This window comes from Nomascus leucogenys, chromosome 2, assembly GCF_006542625.1.
Source record: "Nomascus leucogenys isolate Asia chromosome 2, Asia_NLE_v1, whole genome shotgun sequence".
Classification (NCBI taxonomy): Eukaryota; Metazoa; Chordata; class Mammalia; order Primates; family Hylobatidae; genus Nomascus; species Nomascus leucogenys.
The window spans coordinates 28,182,501-28,205,352 of NC_044382.1; the positions used below are offsets into that span (position 1 = coordinate 28,182,501).

The 22,852-nt window shown below is 51.1% G+C and overlaps 1 protein-coding gene and 1 long non-coding RNA gene across 8 annotated transcripts in view; one reads left to right on the plus strand and one right to left on the minus strand.

The window, feature by feature from the left end:
* The window catches only part of NDST1 (N-deacetylase and N-sulfotransferase 1), a 73,420-nt gene extending 61,397 nt beyond the window's left edge, over nucleotides 1-12,023 (minus strand). For 4 of the 7 annotated variants that reach the window (XM_030826535.1, XM_030826534.1, XM_030826540.1 and 1 more), the window contains exon 1: nucleotides 11,772-12,023. The gene's annotated coding sequence lies outside the window, so the exon portion shown is untranslated. The remainder of the gene's footprint in view (nucleotides 1-11,771) is intronic. The other 3 variants (XM_030826524.1, XM_030826517.1, XM_030826527.1) reach the window with 2 other exon arrangements.
* Nucleotides 11,803-22,808, plus strand: LOC115838001. Its single transcript, XR_004033067.1, has 3 exons — nucleotides 11,803-11,894; nucleotides 12,495-12,565; nucleotides 22,556-22,808. It is a non-coding gene; the product is annotated as an uncharacterized LOC115838001 (long non-coding RNA).
* Nucleotides 22,809-22,852: the final 44 nt, after the last annotated feature.

Genomic DNA, 22,852 nt, shown 5'->3' on the forward strand with positions numbered 1-22,852 from the left:
ATGAGCATTTTGAAGGGAACCCCTCATCAGCGACTGCCCAGCCCCCATGCCAGCCAGGTCCCAGGAGGTGGTAAGTCAAGATGGACAGCCTCTTGCAACACATAGGAAGATCCAAGACCTCGGCTGCCTCACTGTGTGACCTCAAGCAGGCCCCCAACCTTTCAGCCTCCATTTCACCAACTATAAAGTGAGAAGACTACTTGATCGAGTCCTTCCCAGCTTCAATGCCCTGAATCTATAAAAACAGCACCTAATGGCCGGGCGTGGTGGCTCATGCCTGTAATCCCAGCACTTTGGGAGGCCAAAGTGGGCAGATCACCTGAGGTCAGGAGTTCGAGACCAGCCTGGTCAACATGGTGAAACCCCGTCTCTACTAAAAATACAAAAAAAATTTAGCTGGGTGTGGTGGCACACGGGAGGCCGAGGCAGGAGAATCACTTGAACCTGGGAGATGGAGGCTGCAGTGAGCCAAGATCGCACCACTGCACTCCAGCCTGGGCGACAGAGCGAGACTCTGTCTCAAAAAAATATAAAAATTTCAAAAAAAAACAACAGCATCTGACAAGCTTCACAGAGTGCTGGGATCCTGCCTTCAGAAAGTTACACAAACATCCTTCAGAGAAACAAAAGTCAAACTTAAAGCCTGTATTTTTTTTTTCTAAGGATATCAAGAAGCCCTTTTTAACTTCCCTCATCCCACCTCCATTGTTCCAAATATCCTCTCAGGGCCCAGAAAATACATTTGGTTTCCGTCTGGGGTTTGGGCTTCTTGGTGCTCTTCCTCTTGGAAGTTGCCCCACCCCTTCTTGGCAGCCTCTTCATAAGGCACCTTCATCTCTACCCCCAGCACTGCTCTGGGCCACCCTGAGGGCGACGGCTACTCAGCCTGCCAAAGAAGGGGTGGGGTAGGGACAGGTTTTGGGAAACAAATCCCTTCCTGGTTGGAACTGAGACAATTCTGGGTTCTGGCCTCAACAGTAATTCTGACCCCGTGTGGCCGTGGGTGAGTCCCTGCTCCACTAGGCCTCAATCCCCTAAATGTGAAGTGAAGGGGTTCCTCTGTCAGAGAAAGACTGCCCACCCTTGGGCTCCTGGGCAGCAGCTTGGGGACACTGAGGCAGGAAAAGACAGCAGAGTGGACAGTGGGCTGTGATCATGAATCTCACATCCCCTCTTGTTAGAACCAAAGGAGATCTACCTTTTTTACTGTTTGAGACAGGGTCTCACTATGTCGTCCAGGCTGCTCTTGAACTCCTGGGCTTAAGCAACCCTCCTACCTCAGCCTCCCGAGTAGCTGGGATTTCTGGCATGTGCCACCATGCCCAGTTAGAGATCCACTTTTATCTCTCTGATTTGTTCTTTTGCCCTAGCAGTGGAACCTTGAACTCACAACTGAATCTCTGGGCCTCAGATAGCCCATCCACAAAACAGGAGAACAACAATGTCTGCAGTGGAAGCCCCAGCTTGGAGGCTGGAGCCCTAACCACCCCAACACAATCCCATCCACCTTCCTCCAAAGCCTAATTCACTCATTTGACAAAATATATATTTGGGGACATCTTTAGAAAATCGCCGTAAGTTGTGCCTGCGATACAAACACTCCATGACAATCCCCTACTGCTCTCCTTCCAATGAGATCATGCCTTTAAGCACTCTATATCTCTCCATAGAATTCTTATATCTATCCTCTTATAGCTGTGTGGCCTCAGTATTTTCATCTATTAAGTGAGGACAATAATAGTGATGATAGTGCCTACCTATAGGATTGTCCTGGGGATTACTTCTGATAAGGTGACATGGAAGTGCCCAGCAAGCATTTATAAGCTGTCAATAAATGTGAGCAGCAATTATGATCATCATCATTAAAATTATTAAGGCCGGGCGCGGTGGCTCATGCCTGTAATCCCAGCACTTTGGGAGGCCGAGGCAGGCAGATCACTTGAGGTCGGGAGTTCAAGACCAGCCTGACCAATGTGATGAAACCCCGTCTCTACTAAAAATACAAAAATTAGGGCCAGACGCGGTGGCTCAAGCCTGTAATCCCAGCACTTTGGGAGGCCGAGGCGGGCGGATCACGAGGTCAGGAGATTGAGACCATCCTGGCTAACACGGTGAAACCCCGTCTCTACTAAAAAAATACAAAAAATTAGCCGGGCGCAGTGGCGGGCGCCTGTAGTCCCAGCTACTCGGGAGGCTGAGGCAGGAGAATGGCGTGAACCTGGGAGGCGGAGCTTGCAGTGAGCCGAGATCACGCCACTGCACTCCAGCCTGGGAGACAGAGCAAGACTCCGTCTCAAAAAAAAAAAAAAAAAAAATTAGCCAGGCATGGTGGCAGGCGCCTGTAATCCCAGCCACTCAGGAGGCTGAGACAGGAGAATTGCTTGAACCCGGGAGGCAGAGGTTGCAATGAGCCCAGATTGCGCCATTGCACTCTAGCCTGGGCAACAAAAGTGAAACTCCAACACAAAAAAAATAAAAAACAAAAAAAATAAAATGATTAGGCCGGGTACAGTGGCTCACGCCTGTAATCCCAACACTTTGGGAGGCCGAGGCGAGTGGATCATGAGGTCAGGAGTTCAAGACCAGCCTGGCCAATATGGCAAAATGCTGTCTCTAGTAAAAATACAAAAATTAGCTGGGCGTGGTGGCGTGTGCCTGTAGTCCCAGCTACTCGGGAGGCTGAGACAGAAGAATCACTTGAACCAAGTAGGCAGAGGTTGCAGTGAGCTGAGATCGTGCCACTGCACTCTAGACTGGGTGACAGAGCAAGACTCCGTCTCAAAAAAAAAAAAAAATTATTGAGGCCGGGCGCGGTAGCTCACGCCTGTAATCCCAGCACTTTGGGAGGCCAAGGCAGGTAGATCACTTGAGGTCGGGAGATTGAGACCAGCCTGGCCAACATGGTGAAACTCCGTCTCTACTAAAAATACAAAAACTAGCCACGTGTGGTGGCACACATCTGTAATCTCAGCTACTCGGGAGGCTGAGGCAGGAGAATCGCTTGAACCTGAGAGGCAGAGGTTGTAGTGAGCCAAGATCACACCATTGCATTCCAGCCTGGGCAACAGAGTGAGACTCTGTCTCAAAAAAAATAAATAAAAGAAAGAAAGAAAGAAATTATTGAGATGCTGACCAGGTACGGTGGCTCATGCCTGTAATCCCAACACTTTGGGAGGCCAAGGTGGGAGGGTCACTTGAGCTCAGTTGGATTCCAGCCTGCACAACATGGTAAAGCCCCATCTCTACAAAAAATACACACAAATAAATAGCTGAGCATGGTGGTGCACACCTATAGTCCCAGCTACTCAGGAGGCTAAAGTGGGAGGATCCTTTGAACCTGGGAGGCAGAGGTTGCAGTGAGCCAAGATCGCACCACTGCATTCCAGCCTCAGTGACAGAGTGAGACCCTGTCTCAAAACAAAAGGAAAAAAATTATTGAGATGCTTAAAACCACTGGATTGATAGCAGTTAAGGCCACTCAGCCCTCTCAGACTACATATGGCCGTTGTAATCGCACATGTGTGCACCCACACCACACACACGTGTGTATATACACACCTAAGCACACTATACTTTTTTTTTTTTTGAGATGGAGTCTTGCTCTGTTGCCCAGGCTGGAGTGCAGTGGCACAATCACGGCTCACTGCAACCTCCACCACCTGGTTTCAAGCGATTCTCCTGCCTCAGCTTCCCAAGTAGCTGGGATTACAGGCACCCATCACCATGCCCAGCTAATTTTTGTATTTTAGTAGAGATGGGGTTTCACCATGTTGGCAAGGCTGGTCTCAAACTCCTGACCTCAGGTGATCCACCCGTTTCGGCCTCCCAAAGTGCTGGGATTACAGGCATGAGCCACCATGACCAGCCTATTTATTTATTTTAGAGACAAGGTCTTCCTCTGTTGCCCACGCCCGGCCCTAAGCACACTATTCTTCAAGGCAGAGCCCATGCTCTCTGCCCAACCCCTGCCCTGGCCCCAGCCCCAGAAGAGAGCTGCCATGTCCCTGGCACCCATGCTTGCCACCCACAAAATCTCCCCTGCGCTTCTAGCTCCCCAATCCTGCCTTCCTCATGTTGCCCCAGCACTGGCTCCTATAATCATGCTGGGGTTCTGTTGTATTCCATCATTGTGTCACGAGATTGTTTCCTGGGGGATAGGGAGCTGTTACAAGATGGGGGCTCCTTGAAGACAGGGTGGTGAGAACCTGGGCTTTACTCTGGGTCCCCCACATCTGCTGGGTGACTGAATATGCTGAAAACAAGAGAGCCCAAGGAAACAGGCATCAGTTTTTTTTTTTAATGATATATCCTAGTATTTCTTAAAATTCAGCATGTGGCCAGGCGCAGTAGCTCATGCCTGTAATCCTGGCACTTTGGGAGGCCGAGGTGGGCAGACCACCTGAGGTCAGGAGTTCGAAATCAGCCTGGCCAACATGGTGGAACCCTGTCTCTACTAAAAACACAAAAATTAGCTGGGCATGGTGGCAGGCACCTGTAATCCCAGCTACTTGGGAGGCTGAGACGGGAGAATCACTTGAACCTGGGAGGCAGAGGTTGCAGTGAGCCGAGATCGCACCATTGCACTCCAGCCTGGGCAGCAAGAACAAAACTCTGCCTCAAAAAAAAAAAAAAAAAAAAAAAAAAATCAGCATGCATTAGAATCAGCAGGAAGGTTCTTAAAACAGATTGCTGAATCCCACCCTCCAGGGTATCTAATTCAGCAGGTCCAGTATAGAGCTAGATAATTTGTACTTCTAACAAGTTCCCAGGTAATGCTGATGCTACTGATCCAGAACCCAACTTTCAGAACCACTGACTTAGCCTGCAGGTGGATCAGAGAGAGCTTCCATGAATAGATGGTGCTTACACTCATAGAAGCATTAGCAGGAATTGCCCAGGCATAAGGAGAGGGGGAGGGAATGAATGCAGGCAGAGGATGCAGCATGAGTAAAGGCTCTGCTATGACAACACTCATTTCTCCTCATCTGGCCTCTGCCTGGGCAGGTCATACTTGCAAGCTGGTGGTGTAAACCAGAGGTGGCTGCTGTGCAGTGATGACTATAGCAAACCTCCACCTAATGCCACCCTGGGACCTGCCCAGACAGGCCAATCCCTTGGACAGCCTGGGATGATAAAAATCCAAGCCCTTCCTCGTGGAGCCAGACCTCAGGTCTGAACGAGGCCAGAATCCCCACCACATCTTAATCACATGAGCTCCAGGATTCTGCTCCCACCTCCAGAAACAGGGAGCTCGCTCCCTGCAGACACAATCCCTTCCATCTTGGCTTGCTCTAATTTTTTTTTTTTTAAGTCTCCTCATTACACTGAGTTGAAGTCAGCCTCTCCTGGCCCATCCATCCATTGGATTTGCCTTCCAGTACCTCACACAACAAGTCTACCTCCTCTGGCCAGAGCAACCCCTCAGAAAGCAGTGGGCCCTGACTGTAATCCCCTGGGACTAAACTTCTCCAGGCTGGCCACCTACCTCTCTAAGCCTTGGTTGCTACATCTGCTAAAAGGGAATAATAATAGTGCCTATCTCTCATTGCTGTTGTGAGGATTAAACGAGCTCCTTAGTCAATAATATCAACTACAATAATAACGATAACTCACATAGACTGGGCTCACAGTGTGTTATCTTTCTAAATCCTGTCAGATGGGGACAATTATCATCCCCTTTGTACAGAGGAAGAGCTAAACAGCTTGCCCAAAGTCTCACACATAGGAAGCAGCCCAGCAGGGACCTGAACGCAGGCCACCTGGCTCCAGAGCCTGGCTCTCAACCTTTGCTCTGTCTGGATCTTCTAGTCACTTGCCCCAAGACCAAGCCCATGTCACCTGTCTCTGCCACCAACCTCTCCCCCTTCCCAGGCAAAGTGAGACTGGGTGGGAGGCCTCAAAAAGCTCCAGCCCATGCAGTCTGGGGTACGCGTCCCTGGTTACGAGGATAGCCACAGGGCCGCCAGCCCAATTTATCTGGTGTAATCTTTAGACATCCTTCAACATGGTTACCAGGGAGGAGATTGAGCCCATGGAACTTGAGCACCTTAGGCTTGATGACAGGAAGAGGAAAAACAGAGGCATAACGAAGAAAAGAAATCCTGTCCAGCTTCCTAGATGAGACCAGATGTTCCCACATGCCATGCAAATTGCTCTATCTCTCCAGGCCTCAGTTTCCTCATCTGCACATGCCATCTCCGGCCATTACGCAGAAACTCAAATTCCAGGGATTCTTTCTCTCATCTCTAAAAGGACAGATCCCCTCTAGCTACAAACAATAATCATAACAACTGTTATCTTTGAACAGCTTCTACTTACTGCACACTTATTATGTCAAAGCACTGATTTCCTTAACCTCCCTAACAAAACAGAACTATTATTATCCCCATTGTGAAGTTGAGGAAACTGATATCCAGGGAAAGTTAGGTAATTTACCCTAGATCACGCAACTAATAGTGGCAGAATGGTGATTTGAGCCCAGGACTTTTGATTCCACTCTACAACACTGCCCACCCCCATTGGAAATCGGTCATGTGCAGCCCCTGCCTCCAGAGCACAGAGCCTAGAGGAGATGAGACTTGTCTTTAGGAAGCTAGAGTTCAAAGCTAGGAGCTGAAGGGCCCATGAGAGGTCCAGGTAACAGGTTCTACACATGTAAAGGAGGGAGCAGGCAATGCCAGCTCTGGAGAATTAGGGATGGCTGCATGGAAGAGGTGACCCTGGAGCTGGGTACTGGTAGGGAGGATTTTGGGGTGAGCAAGGGGAAGTGACTGGAGTGCAGCATTTTCACCATGAGCAGATTTGTAGAAGCAGGAGGGGTCAGGAGCATAGCCAGGGAGAGGGAAAGAGGCCAGTTCTGCTTGAGGGTTGATGGGGAGTGGGAGAGGGGGCCCTGCAGTCACACAGCAGGCACTTCCCATACATTGCCCTCAAATAAACAAATGCTCATTCGTCATGCACATTTTAAAATTAGATTAATCCAATCTGCATTCAAGAAATAAGGTGACTAGAAATAAAAAGGGCCAGGAGGCAACTTAGCACAAACTCCCCTCCATCTAGATAAGGATTTTGATGGCAAATTGGCTTTAGCCCTGAGGCCACAGGGTCCAGGACCGCTGCCCCCCAAACATCCACCTCTTCCAGTGAGCTCCACACCTCCAAGACAAAAGCTGCAAGGCAGAGCTTTGTAAGAGCCCCACAGACAGAGAAAGCAACTTTGCTGGTGACCCCCAGAAACCAAGAGGGCCTCCTTTAACCTCCACTGCAGGGAAGGAGAGGCACAACCCCCGCATCTTCACTTTCAAATCCACAAACTCACCAGCCCTTTTGCCCTAAGCCCTACTGATTCAGCCTGATTCATGATTTAGCCTTATTTCTTCGCAGGTGAGGAAAAAGAGACTGACCCCATTTCACAGATGAGAAATGGAAGCAGAGGGTTCAAATCCTCTGTGAAAGCACAGTCCTTAGCCCAGCTCTGGCCACTGCTCCAGACATCCCCAAGGGGCCCCTTGACAGTCAGCTGGGCTGAGTGTATTCCAAAGGGCAAGGACTCTCCCAGTGGAGCTCTGCAGGCCAGGCCATATGGAACTCCCCAGGATGTGCAGGAAGGGCAGCTCCAAAGCTATGAGAAAACAGGGGGTGGAGGTGGGCCGGGCACCATCCAAATGCTGACATTCTTGGGTGAAAAGGGAACTGAGAGTGGCCACCCAGGCCTGCCCCTGCTGATGCATCCTCTTGCCGCCTCTGCAGCTCTCCAGGCTCTTTGCATACCTTCAGCCATGCTGTTCTCGCCTTCTTTCTGGGCAGCTTACTTCCAGACTAGCTTCCTTGGAGCTGTCACCCCTGTTGCTTTCTCCATCCTCAGGAACCCTGAAGGACAAGACTATGCCCCCTACCTGTAGAGGGCCTTTCAAGGATTTGAAAGCAGTAATATTGCCCCTTAAGGGTTATTCCCCAAACCTTAAGACCACCTGTGATGATCCCAAATGCCAAGACAGCTACAAAGTCCTGCAGCTTCCCCCCTTCCCTCTCAGTCCACCACCTGAGTCAGCCTGTGGTCAGCTTTCTGCAGGACCATGATGAGCGCAATCTCTGGCCTGGTCTTAACCCTGCCAGTCTTGCTACCATCTTTGGTCAAAAGACCCCTAAGAAGCAACACGGTAAAGCAGAAATAGTTCAGGCCTGGGTTCAAATTCCAGCTCTATAAGTGACTCCACCCCTCTGAGCCTCTATTTCCCCATCTGAAAATGGGGCAGGGATAGGCGACCAGCAGCAGCAGCTACTTTGCAGAGTATTGTGAGATTTCAATGGGGTGTCTGTAAAGAGCCTGGCATGGTGCCTGACACAAGGCACAGGAACAGGCATCAAGTCAATGAGCTACTTACAACCCTCTGTCCTCTCTATAGGCTACAGAATAAAATCCAAACTCCTGAGCAGGGCATTGCAGGCTCCCCATGACCTAATCTTGTCTCCTATTGTCCCATTTCCCGCAGTCTGCACCCTCGAAAACATTTCCTCCTCCAGGAAGCCTTGCTGACATTAATAAGCAGAAAGCGTTTCCTTCCGCTGACCTTCCAAAACCCATCTATAACTGATCAGATCCTGCCCCATAGCCATCATCTGAATCCTTGTCTTCTGTCCCCCATCAGAACAGCCTCTCCTGAATCCAGCAGGACTGCACCCCATTTCATGTCCCCTGTCACCCTCAGCCACAGACATTTTCCATACACATTTCACAAATTACCCTAATGTTCCATTTCAAGTAAAGAATGTCCAAGTCCTCCAAACAGTCCAGATATTTCAAGCTATACTCAAATCCAAATTCCAGGCCAGTAGAAGTCAGCCCAGCCTCTAGAGACTTGCAGGCCTGGCTTTGGTCCCAAAGCATGGAAGGGAGGCCAAAGCACAGCCAAGCAGGTCCAAAGCCCAGGGCAGAGAGAGCTCTGGGCTGCCTAGACCAGAGCCCATTTGTGAGTTTGTCAGATGCCAACCCCCAGCCTATGATCTTAAATTATTGACCACATCCTCAACTTGTGATTACAAAACTGTTCCTCGCATACGTCCTTGTGACAGGAGGCTCACTATCCATGTTCTGTTGCTTGCTGGGGCCCTCCCTTTACTTGTTGATTCCCCCAGAGGCCTTTCCTTTTGCTCTGACCACAATGACAAGGACAGTCTGACCATATGACGAGTCAGCCTTCCAACTCCTCCATTCAATGCCCTGCTTTTCTGAGTCCCTCAATGTCCAGCAAAGCAACGGAATTTCCACATTTATTCCTACAAGCTGAACTCTCAGCCCAGGAAGGCCCCCTATTCCCAGGGCCCTCAAAAAGCCTACAAACCCTGCAAAACCCAGACACAGTGCTGGAACACCCCTCGGAGCAGGCTGAAATGCACAAACTTTCCTTCCCCAAGAACTTCTCTCATTATCTACCCCCACCCACCACACTCTCTCTCAGCCCTAGATTTAAGATGTTGTTAATTAAATTGCAATTTGTTTTCCACTTTTAAAGTAATTACTCAAGGACCTCAATCAGAGCCTGATCAGTACTCATAAGATGTCACCCCCCACCAAATGATTGAGCCAGCCCAGGGTGTGAAAGCCAGCAGAAGTCTAAGCCACTTCACACATTCACTTGTGGGATATTTACTGAGGGCCTACAGGGTGCCCAATACTGAGCTAGCTAGGCTCAGGGACCTGTACACACACGCATTCTCCATTAGGGTTCTGCAATCCTGACACTATTACTATCCTCAAGGACTTTGGGCATCCAGACCCGTCTATTAGTTAGCAATGAGAACCCCTGCCATGGCCAAGTTACACAAGAACACCCTTGCCCTACCTCTGCCCCCTGCTGATCTGAAAGTAACCTGGTCTGAATGAAAAGTAAAGATTCGGCTGTCCCTGGTTGCTAGGGAGAGAGGCTTGTTGACAAAGCCACTAGCTGTCTCCAGTCAGAGCTAGGGAGACGGGCTTCTCCCTGCACCACCCGCACTGCCATAGACCCAGCAGCCAGCAACAGCACTTGGACCATTACGGAGTTCCAGGCCCAGTCTCCAACTGACCATCCCTCCTGCTCCAGCTGCCCATGCTAACAAGAGCCAAGGCACAAGACCTCACTTGGAACAAGTACCAGGCAGAAGACAGCATTACCTGCGGGTGGGGAAAATGAGGAAGAGGACAGATGTCCCCATAATTTAAACTGAAAATGAAACTGTACAAGGCCAAAGTTGTAAAAAAAAAAAAAAAAGAAAGGAGAAATAAACTGTGAGCTGTCACAGCAAGACACTGTAGAGATCTGTGGTTGAGACACAGGCTGAGAGAGGGACGTAAAACCCAAGCTCCACCACTTTCTATCTGTGTGACCTTTACAACCCTGCGCCTCAGTTTGCCCCTCCGTAAAATGTGGTTAATAGTAATGTGGGAGAATTAAATGAGAGAATGTATGTAAAGCAATGAATTCGTCCAGCGCCTAACACACAGTAAACGTGAAATGTACTTGTTGAATATAAGCATGCCACCATTTACTGAAATACCACACACTCCTCTCATCCTTATTCTAGCAAATACTATTCTCCCCATTTTACAGGTGAAGAAACTGAGGCTAGGGGAAGGTAGGGAACCCACTCAAGGTCACACCGCTGGAAACTGACAAACAGCCAGGTCGCTCTGAAGAGACCTGGAGGCAAAACTGCCCGCAGGCCATTCTGAAAGCTCTCCTGGGTGGGGAGGGCGACAATGGATCGTTCAGGGGGTGGGGCTCTGTATTCCCTTAGCCTCGCAGGGCACACCGGGCTGCTCGAATCTGCAAAAAGCCAAGTGACCAGTCCCCGGATTCCCGGCCGGTCCTAGAGCCCACCCGTCCCACCGGCGCCCCCTCCTCACCCCTGTCCCAGGGCGTTAAAGAGCTGCGTGCAAAGGGAGAACTTCTTGCTCCCGAGACCCTGAGGGAGAAGGGGAGTTAGAGAGCAGGCCGCTCAGAGCCCGCAGAAAACCGGTCCGGCTGCCTCAGCCTTCGCGAAGCCAGGACCCGGCCTCTAACCCCCTCCCTCGCTAGACAAAAGTTTCCCCTGTTCGGGAGCAGGGGAGGGGGAGGGGGCATTCCTCGTGAGTGACATTATCCGTGACCTACAGCTGCCGCGCTGCCCTCGCCCGCACCCCAGCCTGCCCCCGGCCCCGCGCGGCCCCCTACCCTTTGTCCTCCCACCCCCGCGCGCGGGGCCCGGCCGACTCCACCCGCCCTCCCGGCGCCCGCCCGCCCGGCGCCCGCCCGCACCAAACTTGCGCCGGCGGCCGCTGGGGGCCCTGCGCGGCCTGCACGCCGGGCTCGGGCCCCACCGGCTGGGCGACAGGGGACTGGCAGGCCCGGGCCCTCCCGGCCTCTTACCTGCCACGGCTGGGGCGCCACTCGGGGGAAGGGGCGCTCCCGGCGAGGAGCGGGACGCCTGGGTCCCCCGGGCCGTGCGTGCGCCTCCGGGCTCCGGCCCGGGCCAGGGTTAACCCCTTCGTGGCCGCCTCCCGCCGCTCCCACCCGCGCTCCACGCCGCCGCCGCCGCCTCCTCCCGCCCGCTCTCCTCCCCCTCCCGCTCCCTCCCGGTGCCCAGCCCCCAGTCCCGGCCCGGCGCTGCGCCGGGGCAGCTCGCAGCCTCACCCTCGTCCCGCGGCGGGGAGGGGTCTCCCTGGAGACTGGAGGTTGGGGCGCGCTGCCTCGCCCCCTAGCCCAGAGGGGCGTACCCGTGCGCCGATAGCCCCCAAGCCCGTCTCCCCTTACCTCCTCGGCCCAGCGCCTACCTCCCCGAATCGCGGCCGCTGGGAGCGGGGTTCGATCCCGTGATGCCGCGTGGGTGCTGGCCAGAGACGAGCTCCGGAGGCCGGGGCGGTCGGCGGGCGTGCGGTGAGCGCCCCGGGGCGGGGGCCGGGGCGGGACCGAGCGTTGCTATCGGGGCTGGATTTCTCGACTTCCACCCAGATTCTCCTCGGCCCTCCCGGCCGATTCGGTGCTGCTCGGCGACCACGTGACGCGGGCTGCCTTTGACCCCTATCTCCGAGCGGGTAGGGGGCGGGGGCCGGAGGGGGTGTCAGATGCAGGACCCACGAGGGCCGGGGCGGTTGCCCGCGTCCCCCAGGCGGTGACCCCCAGGAAACAAAGCCCGGGGGGAAACCAACAAGTTATTCGGGGTCAGAGACGAAACAGCGCTGGGGGTCGGGAGAGGCGGCAGAGAGAATGTGGGAGACAAAAGACCCGCGCCCGCGGCGGCTCCGAGGGCCCTGGGAGCGCTCTGGCTGGGCTCGAGAGGGCCTCCAGGCTCTTCCACTGCTGGGCTTGTGACAGCTCTCCAGGACCTCCTGGGACAGCTCCCCGACCACCAGTGCTCTGCCAGAGTGACCCCTCCTGGACAGACCCTCCCTCCCCCAACACACACCTTTGCCCTGACTCTCGAAAACGCCTTTATCGTGATTATGTGGTTCATTTACTGGTTTCATTGTTTACTAGAATGTCATCTTTCCCAACAAGTTGTTCCCAGCAGAATCCTCTCTCCTGGCACAAAACAAGCAGATGAAGAGGTAAATGACCTTGTGCAAATCTCCCGCTGAGCCTGCCTCCCACCCCCCACCCCTGTTATTCTAACCATCCCAAGGACTCTGCAAATTAGGCAGGATGACAGTGGTTGTTCCCGTTAAACAGATGGGAAGAATGAGGCTCAGAGAGATGAGATGATTTGGCAGGTTAATGAGAGCCTAGGCTGGCGCTCGGATCGGCTTGCTCCCAGTGGAGGGCTTTCTGCCATCCATGAGCTAGCCTGTAAAATGAGCAGGGTGGGGTTGGATGAGTGAATCCCTTAAGAAGCTTTTAAGGATGCAGATCACCAGGCCCCTGGAGATCCTGAGTCTGGGAAACAGTGGATTGGTGGATTCTTAAGGACCTTTAGAGGCTCAAGATTATCCAACTGGGCCGGGTACAGTGGCTCACGCCTGTAATCCCAGTACTTTGGGAGGCTGAGGCGGGCGAATCACGAGGTCAGGAGTTCAAGACCATCCTGGTCAACATGGTGAACCCTCCACTCTACTAAAAATACAAAAATTAGCTGCGGGTGGTGGCGCATGTCTGTAATCCCAGCTACTCAGGAGACTGAGGCAGGAGAAAATCACTTGAACCTGGGAGGTGGAGGTTGCAGTGAGCCGAGATCGTGCCACTGCACCCCAGCCTGGGTGACAGAGCAAGACTCCGTGTCAAAAAAAAAAAAAAAATTAGATTATCCAATTGTAGGAATAAAGCTCGAAAAATATACAAGGCCGGGTGTGGTGGCTCATGCCTATAACCCCAACACTTTGGGAGGTTCAGGCGGGCGGATCACTTGAGGTCAGGAGTTGGAGACCAGCCTGGCTAATATGGTAAAACCCATCTCTACTAAAAATACAAAAAAAAAAAATTACCTGGGCATGGTAGCAGGTGCCTGTAATCCCAGCTACTCAGGAGGCTGAAGCAAGAGACTCACTTGAACCCAGGAGGTGGAGGTTGTAGTGAGCCGTGCCACTGCACTCCATCCTGGGTGACAGAGCAAGACTCTGTCTCAAAAAAAAAAAAAAAAAAGGGCTGGGTGTGGTGGCTCATGCCTGTAATCCCAGCACTTTGGGAGGCCAAGGTGGTGGATCACAAGGTCAGGAGTTCAAGACTAGCCTGGCCAACATGGTGAAACCCTGTCTCTACTAAAAATACAAACATTAGCCGGGTGTGGTGGTTCGTACCTGTACTCCTAGCCACTGGGGAGCCTGAGGCAGGAGAATCACTTGAACCTGAGAGGCAGAGGTTGCAGTGGGCTGAGATCACACCATTGCACTCCAGCCTGGGCAATAGAGTGAGACTCTGTCTCAAAAAAAAAAAAAAAAAAAAAAAGGCTGGGCACGCTGGCTCGCGCCTGTAATCCCAGCATTCTGGGAGACCGAGACGGCTGGATCACCAGGTCAGGAGATCAAGACCATCCTGTCTAACACGGTGAAACCCCGTCTCTACTAAAAATACAAAAAAATTAGCCAAGCCTGGTGGCGGGCACCTATAGTCCCAGCTACTCCGGAGGCTGAGGCAGGAGAATGGCATGAACCCGGGAGGTGGAGCTTGCAGCGAGCCTGGGTGACAGAGCGAGACTCCGGCTCAAAAAAAAAAAAAAAAAGAGTGGGTGGGGTTAGATGAGTGAATCCCTTAAGGGGCTTGCTAAGGATGCAGATCGCCAGGCCCCTGGAGTCCCTGAATCTGCAGGTCTGGGGTAAGGCTGGGACAAATTTGGAAAACAGTGGATTGGTGGAATCCTAAGGACCTTCAGAGGCTCAAGATTATCTAACTGTAGGAACAAAGCTCAAAAAATATACAAGCCAGCAGAGCAAAGCAAAGGAGGACAGAGAAGCCAAGTCAGACATGTAAGGGTGGGACAGACTCCTGTTTCCTCCAAAAGCCAACCTCCTTGTGTTGAAGAAAGGGGCTTTCTGTCAGCCTACTCATATCTCAGAGGGGGAAAGAAGTGGAGGCCTTAACAAAGTGAGATGCTGGGAGATTGGACCAAGCTTCTGACTTCCATATGTGACCATGTGACATCTTTGGACTGGGTGTAGTCAGATAGGACTGGACCTGATGGTGATGGCCACAAGCCCAAACTGCAGGCCACATACAGAGATAGGCTTGTGACTTCCTAGAACATGGTCCTGTCACTCTTCCAGTTTGATGAGGGTAATCAGCATAGACCAGCAAATTCTCCTTGGTAATGTGTTCCTGTGCTCAGCAGTCTAAAATCTTTGAAGAGGGTCTGGGTCTTTGTCATGCTAATTTCTGCCTTAGAGGGTCCCTTCCAGCTACATGAGGCCCTGTGAGCATCTTCTCTGTGCCAGGCACTGTGCTCCTGGTAAGGTAGATGCAGAGTTGAGACAGGAGCTTGCACTCCCAAGAAGTGTCCATATTTGTTTGGAGATGACCTGCATGTCCCTCCTTATGTCCAGAGGCTGGTGGAGCTGAGTGCCTGCTGGTGAGATATAGTATAATGCTGTGGCTTAAGGAAGAGAGGGGAGCCTTGGTTTTTTTTTTTTTTTGGTTTTTTTTTTTTGAGATGGAGTCTCGCTCTGTCACCCAGGTTGGAGTGCAATGGTAAGATCTCAGCTCACTGCAACCTCCACCTCCCGGGTTCAAGCGATTCTCTTGCCTCAGCCTCCCCAGAGCAACTGTGATTACAGGTACCTGTCACCACGCCCGGCTAATTTTTGTATTTTTATTAGAGATGGGGTTTCACCATGTTGGTCAGGCTGGTCTTGAACTCCTGACCTCAAGTGATCCACCCGCCTCAGCCTCCCAAAGTGCTGAGATTACAGGCATGAGCCACTGTGCCCGGCCAGAGGGGAGCATATTGAGGGAGATTTTACGAGAGGCAGATTCTGAGCAGGGTCAGGAAGAATGGATGGGATCAGGGTGGGGAGATGGACATTCCCAGCACAAGGAACAACTCGTGCAAAGGCCACATGGAAGGCTCAGGAAAAGCAGAGTGTTGCATGGGGGAAGGGGATGGAGGAAGCAGGGAGGAAAAAATGAGCAAGAAAACTGGAGAGCTGGTCAGGAGCAGATGATGAGTGACCTTGTGTGTGATAAGGTCCACGGACTAGACCTTATCCTGAGGGCCTGCCAGAATGAGCAGACAGGTGAAAGAGGTGATAAGAGTAACCTGTGGGAATGTGGAGCGGAAGGGAAGGGCGGGAAGCCAATAGGCCAGTCAGGTCAGGGAGCTGAGCTCCCCTGGCTCACTAGGGGAGTGGCAGATCCACAGCATTTGGAGGCAGCCTGTGAGTTGGGGCGACTCCACGTCTCTGGCAGCCCTTGCTCATCTTCTCAGGTCTTGGGAGTTGCTCTTCACCGAGCTGCGCCCAAATCCTTCCAACTCATTGTCACCTGGAGAACCTATAAGGAGGCGAGGCCCGGGCCCCACCCAGGGAGGTGGCTGCCATGGGTACAGGTGAAGCATGGGACCTACATTTCTAACCACACCCTGGGAGGTTCTGAGGAAGACTGCTCTTGAGGGCCTGGCTCCTCTCTCTCCACAGGACCATCTTTTTTGCTGAGGGGCCCCCCTGCCTAGACTCCATCCTCGACCCCAGGTGGCTCCCACTACCCACTTCACATCCTCGCTGGCTGTCCCAAAGTCAGCTCCAACCCAACAAGTCAAAGGCTGAACTCACCAACCTGCTTCTTCTCTTCCTCCTGTGTGTCCAATTCACATGTTCGGTCCTAAAACCTGACGCTCCACTCGTCCCCACATCCCATCCATGAGCCAGTCCCATAGGTCCTATGTCCAGTTTTTTTCTCTAACCCAACCCCATCTTTTCTTTCTTTCTTTTTTTTCTTTTTAAGATGAAGTTTTGTTCTGTTGCCCAGGCTGGAGTGCAGTGCCGCCATCTTGGTTCACTGCAACCTCCACCTCCTGAGTTCAAGCAATTCTCTGCTTCAGCCTCCCGAGTAGCTGGGACTACAGGCACCCGCCACCATGCCCGGCTAATTTTTTTGTATCTTTAGTAGAGATGGGGTTTCACCATCTTAGCCAGGCTGGTCTTGAACTCCTTACCTCGTGATCCATCCGCCTCGGCCTCCCAAAGTGCTGGGATTACAGGTGTGAGTCACTGCACCCGGCCCTCTTCTTTATCACTACCACCCTAGTCCAAGATGCACAGGTCTCTGCCCTGACCATATTTACAGCCTCCTCACTGTGTGTCTCCCTCTCTCTGACTCTATTGCAACCTCATCATGACCATTTCCTAATTAAAACCACAAGAATGTCCCAGAGTTCCCAGGATAAATTATCTGCCTTGTCCTGCCTTACTGGCTCCACCGCCCTCAGCAGTATACTCCACCTTCCCCTTTACCTAATTTCCCATTTAGAGTATGGATGCCATAATATGCCATGGGATTAGAGTTTAAAATAAAAATAAATAAATAAATAAAATAGAGTATGGACTCAAGCCAGGCTTCCTGGGTTTGAATCCCGACTCTGCCACATATAAACTGTGTGACCTCGGGCCAGTTTTTCAAACTGTCTGTGCTCAGCCCTCCTCTCTAAAGTGTGGATAATTATAGTACAACATACCTCCCAGGGCTGTTGTGAGAATTAAATGAGTTAAATATGTAAAGCCCTTAGTGTGTTATCTGTTACAGGACAAGCACTGTACAGTTACAGTGTCCCTCAGTATCCATGGGGGAATGATTTCAGGACTTTTCATGGATATCAAAATGTGTGGATATCCCTGATATAAAATGGCTTAGTATTTGCATATAACCTATGCTCATCCTCCTATATACTTTAAATCATCTCTAGATTACTTATAATACCTAATACAATGTAAATTGTATGCAAAGAGTTGCTATATTTTTTAGAGAATAATGACCCAATCGGCCGGGCGCTGTGGCTCACGCTTGTAATCCCAGCACTTTGGGAGGCCGAGGCGGGTGGATCCCGAGGTCAGGAGATCGAGACCACGGTGAAACCCCGTCTCTACTAAAAATACAAAAAATTAGCCGGGCGTGGTGGCGGGCGCCTGTAGTCCCAGCTACTCGGAGAGGCTGAGGCAGGAGAATGGCGTGAACCCGGGAGGCGGAGCTTGCAGTGAGCCGAGATTGCGCCACTGCACTCCAGCCTGGGCGACAGAGCGAGACTCCGTCTCAAAAAAAAAAAAAAAAAAAAAAAAGAGAGAATAATGATCCAAAAAAAAGTCTGTACATGTTTAATACAGACAATTTTTAAAAATATATTTTCGATTCATGGTCAGTTGAATCCACAGATTCAGAATCTGTGGGTACAGAGGGTTGACTGCTTAAATGTTAGATGAATGATTCATTGTGATCCTTTAGGTCTGAGATTTCTTTTTTTCTTTTTTCTTTTTTTCCTGCAGGCTGGAGTGCAGTGGTGTGATCACGGCTCCCTGCAGCCTTGACCTTCCAGGCTCAAGCAATCCTCCCACCTCAGCCTCCCAAGTAGCTGGGACTTCAGGCATATGCCACCAAGCCCAACTAATTTTTAATTTTTTATAGAGACAGAGTTTCACCATGTTGCCCAGGCTGGTCTTGAAGTCCTGGGCTCAAGCAATCTGCCTGTCTCTGCCTGCCTCGGCCTCCTAAAGTGCTGGGATTACCAGCCTTTTTTTTTTTTTTTTTTTTTTTTTTTATGTGTCAGGGTCTCACTGTGTCATCTGGGCTGAAGTACAGTGAGCAAGATCACAGCTTGCTGCAGCCTCGAACTCTTGTTCTCAAGCAATCCTCCCATCTCGGCATCTCTAGTATCTGGGACTACAGGTACATGCCACCATACCCAGCTATAGGTCTCAGATTAAACTTAATTTCCTCCTGGGCTTTCCCTCAGACCCTAATCCAAACCAGGCTTCCTGTATACACTTCACATCTCCCTCTTTATCACCCTCATAGTTACCTGTCAGCTGCCACTCTCTCCCTCTAGATTGTGAGCTCCATGTGGGCAGGACTGTGTGTGTCTCAGACGCCCTAAGCCCCAGTGCCCCAAACAGCACCAGGCACATTGTAGGCAACCAGCACATACTTGCTGAATAAACAGATGAAATGAAAGCTCACAGATTCATCATGAAACAGAGGACACTGTCTACCTAACAAAATGCCCATCAATGGTACTTCACTCTTCATTCAACAATTATTAGTGCCTCTTCTATAGTCTTCCTCACACCATCCTGGTGGCAGAAGAGAAATAGGGAGACACAAAGATGAATAAGATAGATGTGGTTCCTGTCCTCAAAAACTATACAGTCCACTGTGAGAAAGTGCTGTAATACATAGGAAGATACAGTGCAGTGTAACCACGTTGTTTTAATATGTAACAATTTTGTTTCCTAGGAGGCTGGGGCTGGTCTTTGGAACAATAAAAGTGAAAAGTAACTGAAAACAAACACTGTTGCCTACTTTAGCCAGCACCACCGGTTCCCAGCAAGCTACTTTTCTGTCTCTCTCCCTCCCTCCCTTCTTCCTTTCTTTTTTAACAGGGTCTTGTTCTGTGGCCAAGGTTGGAGTGCAGTGGTGTGATCATGGCCCACTGCAGCCTTGACCTCCCAGGCTCAAGCAATCCTCCCACTTCAGCCACCTGAGTAGCTGGAACTACAGGCACGTGCCACCTAATTTAAAAAGGAAAATTTTGCAGAGGCTGGGCACGGTGGCTCAGCTGAGGCAGGAGGATCACTTGAGCCCAGGAGTTCAAGACCAGTCTGGGTAACATAGGGAGATCCCGTCTCTACATACATACATACTCTAGGCATTGTGTTGTGCACCTGTGGTCCCAGGTACTTGAGAGGCTGAGGTAGGAGGATCACTTGAGCCTGGAAGATGGAGGCTGCAATGAGCCATGATGACACCACTGCACGCTAGCCTGGGTAACGGGGTGAGACCTTGTCTCTAAAAAAAAAAAAAAAAAGAATTGCTGGGTGCAGTGGCTCACGCCTGTAATCCTAGAACTTTGGGAGGTCAAGGCGGGCGGAGCACCTGAAGTCGGGAGTTCTAGACCACCCTGGCCAACATGGTGAAACCTGGTCTCTACTAAAAATACAAAAATTAGCCAGGCATGGTGATGCACGTATGTAATCCCAGCTACTCGGGAGGCTGAGGCAAGAGAATCGCTTGAACCTGGGAGGCGGAGGTTGCGGTGAGCTGAGATTGCGTCACTGCCTGCACTCCAGTCTGGGTGACAGAGCAAGACTCCATCCGTCTCAAAAAAAAAAAAAAGGCCGGGCACGGTGGCTCACGCCTGTAATCCCAGCTCTTTGGGAGGCCAAGGCAGGCGAATCACAAGGTCAGGAGTTCGAGACCAGCCTGGCCAACATGGTGAAACCCCGTCTCTACTAAAAATACGAAAAAAAAATTAGCCGGGCATGGTGGCGGGTGCCTGTAATCCCAGCTACTTGGGAGGCTGAGGCAGGAGAATCACTTGAACCTGAGAGGCAGAGGTTGCAGTGAGCGAAATTCACGCCTCTGCACTCCAGCCTAGACAACAAGAGTGAAACTCTGTCTCAAAAAAAAAAAAAAAAAAAAAAAATGTAGATACAGGATCTCCCTATGTTTCCCAGGCTGGTCTTGAGCTCCCGAGCTCAAGTGATCCTCCCACCTTGGCCTCCCAAAGTGCTGGGATTATAGGCGTGAGCCACCACACCCGGCCAGGGCTGTCTTTAGAGCAGGAAGAGTAAGTCCTGTCCCAAGGGCATCCAGGCCACCACCTTTTTCTCTGCCTGGAAACCTATTTAGCCTTCAAGGTCCCACTTAAGTAGCGCTTGGTCCAGGAAACCTTCTTGCTCCTGCTAGAGGTCTGTATGGGCCCCAGTCACAGCTCTAGTGATTTTCTGGGAATATAGCAGGATTTGTCAAGGACAATCCAAATTTCATGTCATTTGCTTCTTTAAAAAAAGAAAAGGTGATTTAATGAATGTGTAACTACATGTGATTTCATGTTTGGACTTCAGTGGAGGCAGAAAATAGCCTCTGTCAGACCACGTGACCTGATTTGTGGTTTGGAGAACATGGTCACCATAATTACAGCATTGACCACATGCTGTAACAGTTTCCTCTCTCTTTCCCTCCACCCCCCCACTGTGCCCTCCCTCCCCCAGCACACACACACACACACACACACACACACACACACACACTCACCGAACTTTTCAAGTGCTAGGACTATTTTCTTCCTGGCAGACCTTGATATCTGTTAAACAAACAGCAGAGAAAATCTGTAAAATGGGCAGGCTAGGGGGGACGGGGGAGGGATAGCATTAGGAGATACACCTAATGCTAAATGACGACTTAATGGGTGCAGCACACCAACATGGCACATGTATACATATGTAACAAACCTGCACATTGTGCACATGTACCCTAAAACTTAAAGTATAATAATAATAAAATGTAAAAAAAAAAAAGGGCAGGCTATCCCTACTTCAGCCATACAATGGATATAAAATGTGGAAACCGAAGACTGATATAGGGGATGTGGGTAATTCACAGCAATTAATTACTGACTCTGATGCATGCCACCTGCTTTCTTGTATCTGTTACTTCAGCAACCCAGAGAGGTACAGCAACTTCCCCCAGGTCACACAGACAGGGGTGGCAGAAGACGTTTGGAATCTGGGTCCATCCAACTAAAACATGCAATTATTGTCACCACTCACACTACCTCCCAGTACCTAGGGGCCATAAGCCCCCAAATTCGCCAAGACCACCTAGGCTCTGTGCCTCCTTCCCTCACTTCCACGGAATTCCCTCGTGCCTTTCCTTCTACACACCACTTTCATCAGTGCCACTGCTGTTTGAAGAGCACTTCCAGTGGGTTCCCAAAGCAGTCCTGTCTTGGGATCCAGGTTTCCTGTTTCAGGCAGAGCCTAAAGATGCATGTTGTGCCTTCCCAGACCTTCATCCCTCACTCCTGGGTGCTGCTAGCACAATCCATTTCACATGTAGCACTTTCCTCCTGGTTTTGGTTTTGTTTTGCTTTTTGTGACAGAGTTTCGCTCGTGTTGCCCAGGCTGGAGTGTAGTGGCACGATCTGAGCTCACTGCAACCTCCACCTCCCAGGTTCAAGCAATTATCCTGCCTCAGCCTCCTGAGTAGCTGGGATTACAGGCACCCACCACCATGCCCAGCTAATTTTGTTTGTTTGTTTTGTTGTTTGTTTGTTTGGTAGAGATGGGGTTTCACCATGTTGGCCAGGCTGGTCTCGAACTCCTGACCTCAGGTGATCTGCCACCCATGGCTTCCCAAAGTGCTGGGATTACAGGCGTGAGCCACAGCGCCTGGCCAGAAAGTGCTTTCTAAAAACCAGGAAGAAGCCAGGCAAGGTGGCTCACACCTGTAATCCCAGCACTTTGGGAGGCCGAGGCAGGTGGATCATGAGGTCAGGAGTTCAAGACCAGCCTGACCAATATGGTGAAACCCCATCTCTACTAAAAATACAAAAATTAGCTGGGCATGGTGGCATGCACCTGTAGTCCCAGCTACTTGGGAGGCTGAGGCAGGAGAATTGCTTGAACCCGGAAGGCGGAGGTTGCAGTGAGCCAAGATTGCGCCACTGCACTCCAGCCCTCCAGCCTGGGCGACAGAGTGAGACCCCCTCTCAAAAAAAAAAAAAGAGAGAGAGGAAGGGAGGAAGGAAGGAAGGTAGGGAGGGAGGGAGGGAGAGACCAGGCACAGTGGTTCACGCCTGTAATCCCAGCACTTTGGGAGGCCGAAGTGGGCGGATCACAAGGTCAGGAAATCGAGACCATCCTGGCTAACACGGTGAAACCCCATCTCTACTAAAAATACAAAAAATTAGCTGGGCATGGTGGTGGGTGCCTGTAGTCCCAGCTGCTGGGGAGGCTGAGACAGGAGAATGGCGTGAACCCGGGAGGCAGAGCTTGCAGTGAGCCAAGATCGCATCACTGCACTCCAGCCTGGGCAACGGAGCGAGACTCCGTCCCAAAAAAAAAAAAAAAATAGAAAGAACAAATGAACTTTCTCATTCTGTACACCAATTCCTTGGTGCCCCACAGCAGCCCTGAGAGGTAGACACAGCAGAGATTTTTTTCACCCGCATTGTACAGAAGAGAAAATGAAGCTTTGCCCAACCTGCGGGAGATCCCCTCACCTTGCAAAAGAGCCAGGTTGTGGCTAAACTGGGTTCTTCAGTCCCTGGACCATTTAGCTTGACTAAGAGAACAGGAATGGAGGCCAAAAGATCTACAAAATCCTTACACAGAGAAGATGACAGCTTCTACAAATAAATGTCAATCAGTTCATTTCCCCTTTTACTGTGTTCATTGTAATGCACCAATTACAACCTGACAAAA